Source organism: Manduca sexta, chromosome 5 (assembly GCF_014839805.1).
Source record: "Manduca sexta isolate Smith_Timp_Sample1 chromosome 5, JHU_Msex_v1.0, whole genome shotgun sequence".
NCBI classification, from domain to species: Eukaryota; Metazoa; Arthropoda; class Insecta; order Lepidoptera; family Sphingidae; genus Manduca; species Manduca sexta.
In genome coordinates this window covers 10,423,488-10,443,618 of record NC_051119.1, presented here as the reverse complement: position 1 = coordinate 10,443,618, position 20,131 = coordinate 10,423,488, and positions in this window count along the sequence as shown.

Here is a 20,131-nt window from a genome sequence, read left to right as displayed (position 1 = left end):
TGTCAGTCACCTTTGAGTTATATATTATATTAACAACGGAAGTTAGCTAAAATTGAGTTTCTCGAAGCCGACCACTATTTATGTACTATGTATTTTGAGACTATGCAATTTTGTCGCGTTCGCGATTCACTTTCACTTTTGTTGAGTTTCAGAACGCGATATTAGATCCTCCAACGCGCACGCGAATTTGAACTTTATGCAGCGGTAATAAATTACAAATTGACTCTCCATTTTATTTAGAAAACGTTTGTATGGGAAATAGAAAAATACTGTTTTGAGGATTTTCCCGGCAATTATTCGAATTTTTCTCACCTTTTAAACCTTCCCTAGACCTCCACGAATAATTCAAGACCAAGATAAGATAAATCCGTTCAGCCGTTCTCGAGTTTTAGCGAGACTAACGAACAGCAATTCATTTTTATATATATAGACTAGCTTCTGCCCGCAGCTTCGCCCGCGTGGATTTCGGGTTTCAAAAATGGAGAAGGTGCTCAATTTGTCGGGATGTTTTTTTTAATTTATGGTGGTATGCAGGTGGTCCGATTGTCCGGTCAGGGTCTGATGATGAGATCCTGGTGAAATCGAAGGAACTTTTAACCATTAAGGTTGCACACGAAATGACGGAAGCTTAAAAATGGAGTAACTTCTCCCGTTTTCCCAACATTTTCCATCACTGCTATGCTCCTATTAATTGTAGCGCGATGAAAAGTATACTATAACCAGCTCAGGAGTATGAAAATAATTGTACCAAGTTTCGTTAAAATCCGTGGAGTAGTTTTTGTTTCTATAACGGTTATACAGACAGACAGACAAAAATTTTACTAATTGCATTTTGGCATCAGTATCGATCCCTAATCACCCCCAGTTATTTTGGAAATATATTTCATGTACAGAATTGACCTCTCTACAGATTTATTATAAGTATAGATATGCAAAAGTAGCTCAAAAATTGTCCATAACGAAAACATGCATTTTAAAGTAAAACAAAAGAAATAATATCGTGAAGCCAACCAAATAACTAATGATATATTAAATTTTGTGACTGTTCAATTTAGTCGGGTCCGCGATATCACTTTTGTTGAGTTTCAGAACGCGACATTACATTATTATATTCTGTGCTCCAACGCACACTGCTTTGATGTTAGGAACACACCTACATTGCTTAGACAACAGTGAACTTTATACAATAGCAATAAAGCTCAAATTGACTCTACGTATTAGTTAGAAAACGTTTGTATGGGAAATAGAAAAATGCTGTTTTGAGGATTTTCCCGGCAATTATTCAAATTTTTCTCACCTTTTAAACCTTCCCTAGACCTTCACGAATAATTCAAGACCAAGATAAGATAAATCCGTTCAGCCGTTCTCGAGTTTTAGCGAGACTAACGAACACCAATTCATTTTTATATATATAGATAGATTATTCCGTTGCTTTTTTGTTTGAACATGAAAAATACAAATATTTCACTCTTTTCAGTTTTTATCTATTTGTTAACATCTAATGCAAATATTTAAATGTAAGCATTTGTTTGCGAAATGTATTTATATTTGATATTTTATTTTGAATATTTTAGCGCGTGATCTATTTAAATAGCATCACGTATTCAATGACATGAAATGCTTGATGGTACATTGCACGCACTTCATAAATTATAAAACTGAGTGTAACAATGTTATTAATACTCATACCGAAAAAATTTTTAATAAATTAATATTATTTGGTCGAAATACGACCATTATTTGATCTACACTACCATCGCCCAAAATTACTATTGAAATTTTGTATATATCACATATAAATAGGTAAAAAAACTGTTTTTAATTTTACTGACCACTTTAAAGCCAAACTTTGGCCATAATATAATAATTACTTTAGTCTCTCGCAATGACCAATAATCGCTTGGATTGAAAATATTTGATGATTATTCTGTGAAATCTCAACAAGAGTTAATAACGCTTTCATTAGACTCTGAGAAAGGGGTTATTGACTCTTGGTGAGTAATCAAAGAGCTCTAATTATTAGAGCTTTTAGATTATGAAATCGTAAAGTGACAGTCATGCATACATTAGTATTTTTTTATAATTCTCCGGGTATTATATATGTCACATCCGGGTGAGTACAGAATTGAAACGAATACAAACTTCATAGTAACGTGTACGGAGTCTAGGCGGGTGGGAGTAGATATTGCTTATTATATAAAATAAAATTTATAAAATATCATTCCCAAAATGTCGAGATGCAGTCTAATTTCGCTATTTGATTGGTTTGTTAAGCCTAGGAACTGTGCTGGGTATAATAATTGTATTCTACCATGCCTGTGAAGAAAATAATTACCTAATCACTATAAGTATTATTTTTCGTCAGTTACTTGCTGGCGTCCACAATGAGTGATCAAGAAAATAACGATTTTTAATGAATGTCTTTCATTAAAACAGTTCCATTAAACAGAACAGTAAGTTTTAATCGAAACCTTAATTACAACAATTAGAAAATAAATTCAAAACATTAAATTTTGAAGTTCAAAGCAGAAGTAGTAAAAAGTTCCGTTGAGTTAATTAAGGGGTAAACTACTAAATTGGGGTAAAGTATAAATTGGGCTGAACTCATCAATATTCACTGAAGCTCACAAACACGGCACGTGATTCTCCCATTCGGTATCGCATTTGCATCAATTATGATATTGTTTGGATATTTAGTTCGCAGACATTTCCACAGCGTTCGCGTTAACTTGTTTATTATACAGAATCTTTCATTAATGGGGTAAAATATTCTGATGGGGTATCTGAATAATTCTAGCTCTATCCGTAGAACTGTTTAATATTAATTTTGCTGGAAATATCTATATTCGTTATACGTTTTAGGAGTTTTTGGCACGAACAAATTGGGTACGACTAGGTATGATAAAAATAGAAGGAAATCACATATATAAAATGTCCTAATAGTAATTATATATAATATCACCATCTTTCACTTTTCGATGTAGACCGAGGTAACACGCTAAAATTTCATGAGCTATGTCAGAACCCTAATAATAATAGAATAATTGCAAAAAGCGGTAATAGCCTAGCTGGGTATGGAATGAACTGCCGAGACGAATGGCCGAAGGTTCAAATCCTAAGGGCACACATCTCTGACTTTTCTAAGATTATGTGTGTATTCTTTGTGAATTATCGCTCGCTTTAACGGTGAAGGAAAACATCGTGAGGAAATCTGCTTACCTGAGAAATTCTCTATAGGAATTTTGAAGGTGTGTGAAGTCTACCAACCTGCACTAGGTCAGCGTGGTACTAAGGCCTAATCCCTCTCAGTAGCAGAGGATGCCCGTGATCAGCAGTGGGACAGTATATAACACAGGACTGATATTATAATCTAAAAAAATTTGAAATATGAGCAATTCTAAAAAAGTCGTGCAGCTGTTTCCTAAACATTACAGAAGCATATCCAAGACTTAAAATACCATTACACACCTGAAGTTCTACTTGTTTCACCCCAACATTTCTTGGATGCTGACGGTAATGTATATTACTTTTTACCCCGTTCACAGTTGGCGAGGTAAAAAATAGCATATATCCTTTTCTGGGTAAACGAAACGCGACAAAAAGTAAGCAAATGTTCCACTTTGCAAATATAATAAATCAGTGGTGAATGTCTTTGTAAGAAAATGGTTGGGAACTACGCCTTATCTGTGAGTTATATATAATATATTATATTAGACTTGTGCAGTAACAATACGGGTAATTTATTTATTTATTAGTTATTTATTTAAGGACCTCCAACGAAGCATACACGATATATAAAAAAAAAGTTGAAGCATTATTACGTTATTACATGAGTTTACGAAATTTAAATCAGTCTATTATATAGTAGGCTTTGTTTTAACTTCAGTGCCTGAAAATTAATATTAACCGTTTGATCTAATTCGTACATCACGCGTTTTTCGTTTTCAGGGGAAGGCTTCTTGTCCAAAAATCATGTAAATGTTTATAAAATAAAAAAAAAACTGTACACATTGGTTACAATACCACGGTTTTTTTTCATGGCATCACGACACGAAAAAAGATATTACTCTAATCTATCCAATACCCCATACTTGTTTGTTAGAGTGTTAATGAAAATGCATATTTACTCCATTAATAAAAGAGTTTAAATTATGAAATTCTGTTTATGTGAGATATGCTCTTTTAATTTGAATGCACGTGGGAGTGTACAAAAATATAAAGTATCATTACAGGCGTTAAATACCGGAATATTAGTACTCTTTCTCACGCGAATCTACGTCTGTTTTGCCGTACATAGCCAAACTTATTATTTTATACAGTATACTAAGTAAGTATTTGGCAATTTGTAATCAAGAATAACAAATTGCCAGGGAATTGCGAAATAATATTTTGTCCCGAAATGTTATTTTATGTAGAACTAAGCCTAATTATTTCAAAGAAGCTTACAAAGTAATAATAACTAATTAGAAATAATAAATTACCAAGGAATTGGGAACCTTTGGTCAAAAACCTCTATGTACAAGCTTCGAAGAAGTCAACAATAATAATGTTTATTTTTTTGTATCATACTTTGTATGGAATAATAAATTACTAGGTATTGCGGTCCCTCCTACGTGATTCTTGGAGCAATATTAATAATATTGTTTACTAGCTTTTGCTCGCAGCTTCGCCCGTGTGAATAAGTTTTACAGGGTAAAGTCCCGCTATATATTTTCCTGGGATAAAGAAGCCTATAAGCTTCCCAGGGTCTTAAACTATCTCTACACCAAATTTCATAGTAAATCCGTTTAGTAGAATTTGAGAAAATCGATAACATAGACAGACAGAAAAAGGGATTTTGTTTTATATGTATAGATGTTTTTTTTCATAAATTATTTTGTATTATCAAAATATAACTTACTAGGCATTGCACGTGGCTCCTGTCTGATTGACCTTCTTGGAACAAAAGCCCTATTGTTTACATTCACGGGACACAAACTAACCTATATGTTAATTTCGGACATGATTTGTGTGCCAAATCGTATCCTAAGCGGTCCTTGTTAATGATTTCTCCGTTTATCTCTAACCGACAGACTACTGAAATCGTATTTATAATATTACCTAGCTTTTGCTCGCGGTTCCACCCATATGGCGTCATCCGGGATGAAGGCCTATATATTCATGTAGCCTATACCTTCACAGGGTCTTAAACTATCTCCATACCAAATTTAATAAAAATTCGTTTAGTAGATTTTGTGAAAATCGAGACCACAGAGACAGACATAAAAATGGATTTTGTTCAAATTAAATCAAATCAATGAATTTTGCATAAAACATGGTATAAATTACGATGGTAAATATATTACATGTTCAACATGTTTCAACGGTATGCAAAATTTTATATAAGTAGGTACTTATAATTAGAGAACGCAGTTACACAAATTACCTATCTATATATATAAAAATGAATTGCTGTTCGTTAGTCTCGCTAAAACTCGAGAACGGCTGAACGGATTTATCTTATCTTGGTCTTGAATTATTCGTGGAGGTCTAGGGAAGGTTTAAAAGGTGAGAAAAATTCGAATAATTGCCGGGAAAATCCTCAAAACAGCATTTTTCTATTTCCCATACAAACGTTTTCTAACTAATACGTAGAGTCAATTTGAGCTTTATTGCTGTTGTATAAAGTTCACTGTTGTCTAAGCAATGTAGGTGTGTTCCTAACATCAAAGCAGTGTGCGTTGGAGCACAGAATATAATAATGTAATGTCGCGTTCTGAAACTCAACAAAAGTGATATCGCGGACCCGACTAAATTGAACAGTCACAAAAATTAATATATCATTAGTTTATTGGTTGGCTTCACGATATTATTTCTTTTGTTTTACTTTAAAATGCATGTTTTCGTTATGGACAATTTTTGAGCTACTTTTGCATATCTATACTTATAATAAATCTGTAGAGAGGTCAATTCTGTACATGAAATATATTTCCAAAAATAACTGGGGGTGATTAGGGGATCGATACTGATGCCAAAAATGCAATTAGTAAAATTTTTGTCTGTCTGTCTGTATAGCCGTTATAGAAACAAAAACTACTCGACGGATTTTAACTTAACTTGGTACAATTATTTTTCATACTCCTGAGCTGGTTATAGTATACTTTTCATCACGCTACAATTAATAGGAGCATAGCAGTGATGGAAAATATTGGGAAAACGGGAGAAGTTACTCCATTTTTAAGCTTCCGTCATTTCGTGTGCAACCTTAATGGTTAAAAGTTCCTTCGATTTCACCAGGATCCCATCATCAGACCCTGACCGGACAATCGGACCACCTGCATACCACCATAAATTAAAAAAACATCCCGACAAATTGAGCACCTTCTCCATTTTTGAAACCCGAAATCCACGCGGGCGAAGCTGCGGGCGGAAGCTAGTTATTAATAAAAATATGTTATTTTTACAGTTGTTATTCGTTATCTATATAAGTGGTCTATAATGCTATTTATAACTTTTTTACAACATATATAGATACTGCTTTGGTGGCGTAGTTGTACTGCATGCGCGGTGCGACAGCGCTCTGAGGTCCTGGGTTCGAATCCCGGGTCGGGTAAAGTGATTTTTGGGTTTTTCTGCTTAGTATCAGCCCGGAGTCTGGAATTTGTGCCCGATATGGCGATAGGCTCGCCCCCTATCACATCATGGGACGGAACACACTTGGCGAAAAGTGGGTGCCCAGGTTGCGCCTCTACATACCCCTTCGAGGATAAATGCGTGATGTAGTGTGCGTGTGTGTGTGTGTGTATGTATAGATAAGAGGCAAGATGAGGAAGTAAAATATTCACTTAAACATTTAATATCAAGTCAATAACTAGAACTAATTAATTCATGACTCTTCGAAGAAGCGATTAAAAATTTAATATCTATCGAGAGATATTCAATGGCTTCCAATAAGACAATTTAATTTAACAGCTAATATAAATTCAGTTTTGATACCGCAATCTTCCGTCCACTTAGAATTAAATCAAATTGTTACTATGAAGGTAATATGAAATATTAATTGTCGATTGCAGGTATTTCGATCAGAATATCTGACGTATTGGTTATTTGAGATTGTATCGTAGAGTATATCAAAATACCGTGAGGTTTTTTTGTTTACTCATTAAATCCACAGCTATATGCTAGATACAAACTGATCATATATATTGAGGCTAATAACGGATTTACATTTTATTTTCGCAATTGAATAACAGGCAATAAAACATAGATAGTATTTTTCAATATCTTATCACCGCTTACTATTATTGAATGGTTTTATTTTTTTATTGCATTTAATGACGAGACGAGCTTGCTATTCGCCTGATGGTAAGCCATACGGGCATAAACAGCAGAAACACCATCCAACACCTTAAATTGTAAACTATTGTTTGGTGATCCACCGCGCTCGCCATCCTGAGACATGAGGTGTTAAGTCTAGTTATGTTTAGTAGTTATACTGGCTACAATGTCTTTCAAACCGGAATACAACAGTGACTACACTCTGCTGCTTAACGGTAGAAATAGACATTGCGATTGTACTTACCCAGGCGGACTCTCATATATGAGAAACCTGCCACCAGTATCAGAATGTGAAAGTTTATGGCGATATTTGTTATAAGTAAATGCGATGATGACGCGTGACACATTTATACAAAGTCTTAAATTAATACATAATACTATTTGACCCGACAGACGTTGTCCCGTCTTAACTATGAATTTGCAGCGCGCATTCTGTCAATCGCTGAAATTAACTTTTCTTAAATTTTCTAATGTTCCGCTTAACTTATATAATTTTTTCTTTCATAAGATCCTACACCTGACAATAACAAACACAACAAAAAAAAAAATAGTGAAATCGGTCCAGCCGTTCACGCGTGATGGCGTGACCAAGGGAAATAGGGACTCATTTATATATATATATATATATATATATATATATATATATATATATATATATATATATAGATTATTCTATCCCGAAAAATTTTCAACTCTTAAGAGATTTCCACGCGAACAGATCTGCAAACAAAACCTTTTGGATTATGCTACGTCACTACTTTTTCGAAGACGTGACACTCGGTTTTCAAAGTCCGAATAGCCATGAAAGCGTAAAAACAGTGTGTAATGGACGTTCAAGTCATTAGTGTTGGATGAGTATGCACAAGTCCCTAGGGAACGAGATTAGGGAAACTTGTTCCTATGTATAATGGAATGATCATGGTTAATTAAGCTGCGTAAAACATTGTGTTCATATCAGTTCAATTGTGATATAATACGATGAGTATTCTAGGTGTCTTTTGGAGATTTATCATTTAAAATTGCTTTAAATAAATAGTTTAAAATATTAGTCTACTCGAATGTTATGTGCGGGGTTTATCGATACAAATTTTAAACTATTATTTTGTACGTTCGTGTCTATAGAATATACGTCAATGTACTATTTACAATAGTTGTTTAGTAATCTGTCAACAGAAACAATATACAAATTACATGGTTAACTAATTTATAGAACATTGACGTATATTCTATAGACAAGTACGTCCATATAAATAATTGTTTCACATTTGAACTAAAATGGCAACCAAAACATCACTTATAATTTATTTATTTACTTGAACAATAAATAATTTTACTTATTTGATTAATATTTTTAATTAAAATCCAGGTTTGCACTTAGATTCGCGTTTTTATGTTATGAGCTCTACTCCGTACACGACCACGAGTATCAATATTGACCATACTAAAGTCAGTTTGAACGTATTGCAGTTCAATTCAGTTGACACAGTGAATGTTTGGAACGCCAAATCTAGTACTTAGTACATATATATAGATGAGATAGTACTTTTTTATTATCATTTGTTTGGGAGCATAGATTAGAGTGTGAGTTTTGTATTTTATGGCCTTATACTCGTACATTTATGAGCCGAGCAGTGGCGAAGAGTGATTTTTTCAAAAGGTAAGCCGATGCAGAGACAAAAGACCCTATTTATCGTATCATGGTCAATTTTACAGAAATCAAAAACTAAGACAAACGTAAATAAGCTTAAAAGGGAAGCCGGTAGGAATCAAGTTGTATGGACGCTTCGCCACTGGAGCCGAGTAGAATTTACTCTGAAGTTGTGAAATAGACCTTTAGTATAATGTAATAATGAAGCGGCAATAGCCTAGTTGGGTGTGGAACGGACTGCCAAGACGAATGTCCGCAGGTTCAAATCCCAAGAGCACACACCTCTGACTTTTCTAAAATCATCTCGTGAATTTATCGTTCGCTTTAACGGTGAAGAAAAACATCGTGCACATCTGAGAAGTTCTCTATAGGAATTTCGATGGTGTATGAAGTCTACCAATCCGCACTGGGCCAGCGTGGTGGACTAAGGCCTAATCCCTCTCAGTAGTAGAGGAGGCCCGTGCTCAGCAGTGGGCAAGTATATAATACAGGGCTGATATTATATACTTGCCCAATGCTGAGCACGGGCAGCTATTATAATGTAATAAAATAATAATTACTATGTTTATATAACTTGCCAGAGCCAAGAGCCTAGATATGCGGTTTTATTATTAACGAAACCACAAACTCCTGAGATCTGGTTACGTCGATTCTTAATTTTTCTTTACATTTTTAACGCTTAGTCGTTCTTCGTTCACTTTCAATTTAGATGTTTCAGTTAATCCTGCTTTATTTGCATGTCTATATTCTTAGAAAATAATAAGAGTACTTTTGTGGGGCATTGTGGAAATGTTAAACCATATTTTGATTTTGCAAAAAGAAGATATTATCGAGACTATAACTATTGTAAAAACAGTTGAGAAAGTTAAAACATGTTTTGACTTTTGCAAAAAAAAAGAATTGAAACTATGACTAATAGTATTGTTATGAGCCTTTTTTAACTAAATAGTGATTATTGACTATACACATTGAAAAACGTATTACAATGATTCCTTAAGTCACGTATCACCAACACCTCAGCCCCCTGTGACCATGAAGGCTGCGAAGTCATCCAAACACCGAGAAAACATTATAATATAAAAGCGGCGACAAAATTGGAAACATTGTTTTATTTCAAAGTCAACATTGTTATACTGTAATTACTTTACGCAGTATTTACTCTTCGAAAATATTTATAAATACGAATAAAATACGTTACATAATGGAAATACATTATTGATGCAACATTCTAATGCGCTTATACGATTCGTGACGGTAGAACGATCAATTCACACTCTATTGCACCGCATCGGAAGTTATCAATGCACACAAGTCATTACTTTCAACTGAACACACAATGCGGTATGCATATTCATAAATAGGTTTTAATTATAGACCGTGATAGTTTAGCACTAGGTTTTAAAATGCATTGAACCGACCTTACTAGTTTTAAGTTTCAAGATATAGGTAAATAGGTGTTTGTATACTGCGTAGCATAATGTTCATAGATTGCAGATACGCAAGCCAGCGGAAAGCGTTGTAGCAACTGGCGTAGTACGTTACGCCAAGTGCGTGGTTCCGGCGTAGCTTTGTAGCACTCTACGCTTTCACGCGTAGCAATGTGCGGGTTGCGGAACAAAACAAGATTTTTCACGTATTAATCTACACTGTTTTATAATGCGGATAAGACTGTTTGTCTTTTGGTTAATTTAATACAATTTAGGAAATAATGTTACTTAATGCGTCTTAATACGTAATATTGTGTGTATCCTGATTATAAATATCCAAGTATATGAATAAAGTAAAGTTAAATAGTAAAGTTGTTAAAAACATATCAAAGACTATAATATAGACTTCAGATATCACTATATCAATTTCAGACTACATTTCCAGTATTTTTTGTTATTTCCTCAAATTGTTTAATACGTGAAAGAAACTATTGCCGGCTACGAAGCCGGCATATTACTTTTATTACAAAAATGTATTCTTTTATTGATTGAAATAAAACTATTATTCGATTTTTATATTATAATTTTGTCGCGACATTTCAAAGACTTTGCAGCCTTCATGAACTATTGAGGTTGGTCGTCTGAAAAGTTAAAGTTACAATATCTACCTAGATACTACAATTGAACAATATCATCCCTTTTATTAAGTTCCTTTCACATAACTTATCTATTCAAAGCCAGTTTCAAAAAAGCTTGAAACTCCCGAGGCTCAAAGGCGTTTTTCGATATTATTCTCAATGTCACGTCACTCGAAACTTCCCAGACAAGGGAGTTTATTATGCAAAGCGCGTTGTTTTTCACCCTTACCTAGAACATAGAGCTATTCGAATTCATAGTTTTTTCTTTGAAGTGTTTAGAAATCTTAAGGTTTATTATATGTGATAAGTGATTCCTTTCTAACCGAATTTTGGCCACGGCGGTCAATCTCAACGGAGATCAGGCACGCAAGAGATATTATAATTCTTAAGTGTGTGCGCAATACACAAGCACTTTCTTTTCCTTCACTCTCATAGTTCGGTGAGACGGCAATCCGACATAACCGGAGAGAGATCAGGCGCAGGTCCAACGGCTTTACGTGTTTTTCGAGGCACGGGGTATCACACCGTCAAATTCCTTACTCCGAACTGTAACACAATTTTTTTAAGATGGAAAAACCCAATGACAAATATTTTGACCCGACCCGGGACTCGAACCCAGGACCTCAGTGCGGTGGTCGCACTCATATCGTGTACAATTACAACTACGCCTTCGAGGTGGTCAGTGATAAAGTATCATATATAACAGTGTTTTATGTGATGAGAATTGATCTTTAATAAATTGAAATAAAACTAAAAACTCACTCACTTAAGTCACGGGGGGTCAGTCCCCCCGTGACCATGAAGGCTGCAAAGTCTTCGAAACGTCGGGAGAAAATAATAATATAAAAAACCGCGATAAAACCCGCTAAATAGTTTTAGTTTTATTTCAATGTCTAACATTCGCGTAAACATAAGAAATCATTATGATCTTTAATAAATTTATAGATCTTTAATAAATGTCGAACAAATCCCTATTTGTTTACTATTGTTATACAGGGACATTTTCAAATTGCATTATTAATGAAATCACATACTCGTATTTATGTTTGATGCTTAAAATCATCCCTGAAGGATATTTTTATCAAAAATTCCAGTTTCCATTTTGCTTTTCAGATCTTTTGATCATTTTGTTTAGTGCGAATATAGAGTGTACGTGAGTGTATTTCTGAGTAAAAGTGTGATGTTACCGCAGCGACAAATTCTCTTAGATTTGGTAATAGTGACATTATTAATATCTTTATATTGATATTTATTTTATTCGAAAGAAAAACTTTTTTATTTCCGTCTACGATTCGAGTAACTTATTGTACTCTTTTCAAGAAGTCAAGTATTATCGCAATGTCTTAATCTGTATATTCATCAAAATTAGTTTAGCAAATTTTTCATAAATACGTAAGCAGCTGGTATAAACTAATCTTTATGGTACAATTTAGTATCGTGTATCGTGCGCTTTATCCAATTATAAAACTAATCCATTCCACATAGCATGAAATGAGTCGACAACCTTGCTCATGAGTAAATTAGTCTCTCTAAATAGCAGACCAAATTTCAAATATGCGGTTAAAGTTCAATGATTTTTGCAAACAGCGCTCGGTTTTATTCCTAAGTACCAACTTCAACTTGCCACATTTCAATCTCACAAATATTACCACCAATAAAAACTTGCGGAAATATGTTTTTAATTCCTGAAAAACAACCACAAACGCAGGAACGCATTTAGGTCTCAGAAATTCAGAAAATATCACAATAGCAAAATTGGAACATAAATTGGAAAAAGGGAAAACGCAGCGATGCGCGACCCGATCGCATAACGGTTCAATACACGAATGTCCGACCGAATGCCCGTAGATTATTCGTTTTTCATTACACCATGAATTTGTATCAATTTTTTTCACTTGATCCGGCCCTGTGCGAACGCGATCGGGGCGTAAAAAATTGCGGTTCCGACCACGTACGAGTCACGATTGTATAAGTAATTTTTAATGAATGGAAATCCGTTAATATGCGAGTCGTTAATAATCGGATTATGTACGTCATAACTTGCTGTAAATGGTTAACATGGTGCCGCGGGCGTTTTGCGTGCATAGTATTTTTGGTATCATTATTTAGTAGAATTGGTAGAGATAGGAGAGCAGTGATAAAAGGTGAAATTTCTTAAAGGGAACCCGACAAAACATATGGGTAACTGCAGTGCAAATCGTTCTAATGATAATTCGATTCTATATAAAGGCAAGCCGGCAGCAATTAGGTTATTAAGACCCTTCAACACTGTAGGAGAGAATTATTGTTGCAAAGGGACATCGTGGAGTGAAAGAAACAATAATACATCGAAGATATTTTTAGATTGTTAAAATATTTATCTCTGGATGATGGCCCATTTTGTACAATAGCTGGTGTAACAAAAAATATATTCACTATTTCTATTTCTTAAATTTAAGTTGCAGCCACAATTTAAACGGCTGTTGTACTATTTGCAAATAAATTCTAATTAAAATTCGAATTGTAACAGCTTTAACAAAAATCACACCAAGAAGGGTGTTCAATTGTACAAGAGAGCATAAAAATTATTTATTATCATTGACTCCGCACTGTGTATAACCACTTCTATAAACCTTATAAAAGCCATACTATCTACTTTGGTGTCAAATAAATGTGAGTAGTCTAATTTATGTTAATGATATTTAAAATTCATTAAAATAGGTAAGCTTTTATAGACGCATGGATAAAGATTTTCCATTGATGGAATAAAAAATAATATGAATTTCATGTATACGAACACACTTTTATACAAAGTTATTTACTTTATTTATATCGGAGCCTTTTTATTATAGTAAACACACAACATCACGCATTTATCCCCGAAGCGGTATGCAGACGCGCAACCAGGGCACCCACTTTTCGCCAAGTGTGTTCCGTCCCATGATGTGATAGGGGGCGAGTCTATCGCCATATCGGGCACAAGTTCCAGACTCTAAATTGATACTGAGCAGAAAAATCCAAATATCACTTTGCCCGACCCGGGATTCGAATCCAGGATCTCGGAGCGCATCCGTACCGCGCATACAGTACAACTACGCCACCGAGACAGTCTAGTATTTATTATAGTAATTCACGATTATTAGCCCCGTTATATCAAACATCGATAATGAATCAAAGGATGAATATAATATTAAAATTGACAATCGTACAACGTATTTTGTACAGTTAAAATTAATTTGAGACGCCTCAAGGCTAAGCCCGACTAAGCCGCACGCTTTAAAAGCCATTTACTCGGCTTGGAGGTGAATTTTTGAATATTCACGTTCCCTTCCTTTTCACCCATCAACTAAGGGGCGAGAAATTGGACGCTCGCCGCTGTAAACGGGTTAGTACTGGGATCGACATTTCATCAAGTATTTTATGCTTGACTTAACCCTTTATTACTATCAAGTTTTTAGGGTACGAAATACCCTCATAAATTTTCTACATTCGTAACGGTTTTAGTTTATGGTTGTAGAAGGTGTTATATGTTAATGTGTCGAGTAAAAGTCTAGTTTATCTAGCCGTTAGTATAAGGGAATTTGTTTTTAAAAGTGAGCTCTTATGCTATATTTATACTGGTGTAGTGTGATATGTTAAAATGTTTACGTATATATATTATAATTATGTTGCGCAACATGTAATCCTATAAAATAGATGTAAGCAACAAATATAATCCAGTTACCAATCTGCACTCGTTGAGTTTTATTTATCGAAATCAAACCCCACACCGTACACTGGCAACAACTTGCCAGTGATATGTTACAAGATGCAGCATTTACACTAGCGGCAATATTTCAATAGTTAATTACTAGTGGTAAGTCTCATATGTCAGAGTCCACCTGGGTATGTATCACTGTAATATCTATTTCTCCCTAAGCCTGTGCCCAGCAGTGAAACAGTATATAATACTATCAGCCCTATTTATAGTGTATAATATAAATAGGGCTGATAGTATTACTATAGCTCTATGTTAAATTATGAGAGAATAATCTTGGCAAACGTATTACGTCTATATTTCTAAGTATCTATGCGAAAAATAATATTACTTTAAGAAAGTAGGATAAAAGAAATGTTACAGAATTTTAAACGTACCTAACGCGTTCCATTTTTAATTTTTTAAATATCTATGAAATAATGAGCACGTAATAATAAACAATTATTAAAAATGATGAGATGTTATAAAAATTTAATTCTGTTTATAATCTAAAGGTTAATCTAAAAAGGGGTCAGAGCTTAAACGGTGTTTTCGATAATTAATTTCTTAAAAGCTCTATCTTAAGAAATTGTATTTTTACCTATTCTAACTTTGAGTAACCTTTGTTCCAAAGGTCAAAGAGACTAGGGGACTGGAAAAATCATAAATTAACAAAGACTAGCAAAAAAATTTAAACATTATTTTCCAGACTCAAACGCAACGAGATAAAGGTTTTATTTTATTTCGTACTTAGTAAGTCCAACAGGCCGGCATAATTGTTTCGACTGCGAGGGGTAATCATCTTAATTATTACTTAATTATTGATTTCTTTTGTTTACTCGAATGTTAGACATTGAAATAAAACTATATTTCGGATTTTATCGCGGTTTTTTATATTATTATTTTCTCCTCTACAATTTTGTATAGTTGTTAAATGTAAAAAACTTTGGATTTTCGGATGACTTCAGTTCCCCCGAGCCTCGTGACTATGAAGGCTCGGAGTCCTCGAAACATCGAGAGAACATTATAATATTGTTGAGATAAAAATATTCTTGTGAAGATATATGTGACACTTTTGTTATAAAAACTGAGCGTTTGACAGATATAGGTAGTTAGTCATTGACAGTCGGTTACATTTTAGGACGGTTAGTTGGTGAAACATTGTAATATTTATGAAAGAATTTTTGTAATATATTTGCTCTAACACTTCCGTCCATCACAAAATTCTGTGTAATCATTTATAAATCAAAACTCAGGGCGTCCTAATTCCACATAATCTTACATTTGACGTAACAAAGTAACAAAACATGCCCTAATCCGTGAACTTGTATCGAAAAAGTTATGGCCAAATTAAAAGTTCGTTCGCCCCAACATAGTCACGTCAATATTGAAGATATACAAGTATTCTACTGAGCTAGGAAATCTGCACGTACGCTCGTTGAGAAATTCTTGTATAGATGCTGAACAAAATGTTCCACCTGCTTATAAAGACGTGGATGAAAGGATCTGAGACAGGATTTTACTCCCCGTGCATGTACAGCAAATTTTGTTGCGAAAATTGTTTTTAGTGTTTGGAAATATTTGTTATATGCACGCCTTTTTTCCTTCTCAGGGGTGAGTAGAGGTGAATTATATAAATATTGTTTTGTTTGTTTCCAATTTACATCAGATTTCAAATAAAAAAGTCAACAAAATCGGTTCACCCAGTCAAAAGATCTGAAGTAACAAAAAAAATACAGTCGAATTGAGAACCTCCCTTTTTAAGTCGGTTAATAAGAAATGTGTGTACGGTTGGAGAATATTATTCAAATAAATAAACGAAGTAATTTCCACTCAATCTTAAATATGAAAGGTATTATCCTTATTCTAATGTTTTTGTTTACCGCAATGACAACGAAATAACTTAAAACGTAGTTCCAAGTGCCAACAATCGTAGTACATTAGAACTAACCGAGAGTATTTTAAATTTAATCCCGATAAAGTGTCTTCAAAGCTGTATTTTCATGAATAAATTACTTAGAATCTAGAATAATGGACATTTCACAAAAGAAGACAGCGCGAAGATTGTTTGAGATTTGGAAAACATTTTTCAAATGTTACAAGTTACTTAGGTATATAACAAGTATACAAGATAGTAATGGAGACATTTTAATTTTATAGTATGGGAAGCAAAATTGCAACGATAGTTTAGTTGAGTGTGAAACGGACTGCTAAAATGAATGTCCGCAGGTTCAAATCCCAAGGGAACCTAGGCTTTTTTAAAAAATATGTTTATATTCTTGGTGAATTATCGCTTGCTTTAACGGAGAAGGAAAACATCGTGAGGTAATCTGCATAACTGAGAAATTCTTTATAGCTATATTCAGGGTGTGTGATATTGTTATGAAATAATAGTAAGTTAAAGAAATAATGCGTGTACTTATACAGTCCGAAAATAATTAAAGAATTTTAAAATTTCAAAACTCTTCTACACTTTATCTTCAATCGATTTTTTTATTTATGTATAATAAAGTCAATCCTTTCAAGTTTATTTTACTACAGCTAAAATGATTGTTGATACGAATACAAAAATTCAAAGCATTTTTATATATATATTTTTTTACGATACTTTTGTATGTACACAAAATATTTTAGAATAGAATTTACTATTCTTATTATATTATAAGCACTAGCAACAATTTCATTAAAAAAAATACAAATAAAAAGGTTGATATACAATTCACGTTCGAAATTCAAGATTTAAAAAACGATGTAAATCCCGTACATCATAAGCTTTAGAAATTCTCTCACGCGGGAACAGAGCAATATGTTGTGATCCAAAGAATCCCGGGCATGTGGAGTCCGGATTACGCACGTGTATTGGACGACATTCCGGGACTTCTGTTGTGCCGTATAAAAGCCAATTTCTTATGAAATGAAATTTATTATACCAATAAAATGTTATAGGTTATTTAGATTTATCCATTTTAATATACAGAGTTGTTTCGTAGGGAAACAAAAATATTTGTACGTCTTCCAGTTATTTGAAATGCAAAGAATCTTGTACCGGTTGCTCCATTTTATTACCCTTTACTATTAGTTTTAAGAGCATATCAAAATTATTTATTTACGGCGTACTGTCGGCAGGGTATGCAAAGCATGCAGAAGTTGCAATTGCACACAATTTTCACCTTGCTTATTCCCATCCCATGATGTGATAGGGGAAAACTTGTCATTATATCGATAATATTTTCCGATTTCGGACTGATATTGAACAGAAAAACCTAATATTATCACTTCTAACCCTTGGTTTAACCTAAAACCTCAGCCCGACAGTTGTATTGCAAATCACTGGGTAACCACGCCACCAACTCAGTGTTTTCATTTCAAACAAATAGCTTTAGTATCCAAATTACTGACCAAACTCTGATATAACAGATATTTAAGACAGGATTATGATAAATATGGTGAAAAAATATATTACCATCGAAATAGAATTAATTTTCGGGTATTATCGTGTTTTATATAACCATGAAGGCTGCAAAACGTCTCGAATCCAAACTTCAATATAAACAGTAAACACCTATGAAGATAGTTTCATGATAGATATGGTGAAAAAATATTTAGACCATCGAAATAGAACTTGTTTTTGGATTTTATTGCGGGTAATATTACCAGAAAGGCAACAAAGTCTTCGAATCGTCGGTAGAAAATTAAAACATAACCGTGATAAAATCCGCAAAATACTTTTATTTCTATGTCTGACATTCGCATAAACATAAAATCATTATGTGTACATTAATTACGTCAACCCACAATAAGGGTTACATTTATCCTTTCATTTATTTTCATAGTACTCAAACCATTAAAAAGTCTGCTGCGAAATTCTTGACTGGAATAATTTGATGAATTTTGATACTGGAGTGCAAACAAATTTGTCTGTAATTATGAAAAATCCTGCGCCGCACCTTACAATTATGAGAATGTCGAGTGATGCCTTTCATTGGTCTATATTTTCTTTTAGACTGCGCACTTCGTATCTTCTGTGGTGTGAATTACGCTTCGCTTTACAAAGTATTGTATCTTGCTCGAAGTTATCGCGTAAAACTTCTTTTCTGTGATAAAATTTAGCCTAGATTCTGAAATGTCTAGTACTTGCTAATTCAATCATAAATTCAATATCATTTGAAAATACAAACAAAATCATGCTTCAGTTTTGTATAGCTCGAATATGTATACATATTATAAAACAAAGTCCCCCTTTCTGTCTGTATGTATGCGATCAATTTTCCCAAAATCCACTGAACGAATTTTTATTAAATTTGGTATAGAGATAGTTTATGACCCTGAGAAGGCTATGGGCTACTTTCTATCCCGGGAATTAGGTTATCGCCGCCTTTTTTCGTCCTATACTGACATAACGATTTTTATTTTGAGTAAGGTCACATATACGAGCGAAGCCGCGAGCACCCTAATACTTCCAAATCGTAAACATAACTTACGTTTTTGTAACGCGCCCTAATAAATCGTACCACGGCATTGCGTATGTGAATAAAGGCTGGCTAATGTTATTATAAGATTACAAGCGGTAATGCGTTTACATTTTATTTTCACGGGCGATAGAATATTCTATATTGATCCTAAGAGGATTATGTTTTGCTCGTATTGGCATTAATGTATTATGGATTGTAGTATTTTTTTTTATTCATTCGAACTAAGATCCCAAACCATCTGTAAGTGTAAGTTACGTGCATATTCTTTGTCTATAATATGAGTTATATATAAAGATAATATTATTAATAAAATCTTACTCTAATATAAATAATTTGTGAAATTGTTTGAATGTTTGTTATAAGTAAACATAGAAGCAGCTGAACGGATTTGAATGAAATTTGGCATAGAGGTAGACCATTTCTTGGATTAACATATAGGCTTTTATCCCGTTAATTTGCTTCCATAAAAAATAATTATAAGATAGATATGATAGAGAATACATAGACAGCGCTGGCGTTGTGCATCTGCCGCTGTGATTCGCTATAATGTTCTTTTTCAATATGTGTACGGTAAAGTGGACCCGCTGCACCTGATGGTAAGTGGAGAAAGGTCCAATATAATGTCGAACGATGAGAGATAATCATCCCTTGGCAGTCGACACAATTATGCCGGCTTATTCGAACCGGATATACACAGACTGATCTCAGAACGCGACACACTTACGTGGACCACTGGTGGGTTTTAACACCTTGAGTACGATGGTCGCTATCCGGACGAATATAAAAAATATTCTATCTCCAGCACTTGGAAAGGCTTTACGCGTGGGCGAAACAGCAAGCATTACCTTGTGTAGCATAAAACAACCAATAAAACTAAACGTTTGTTCTGAAGCAGAATACATGCCTCTAATAAC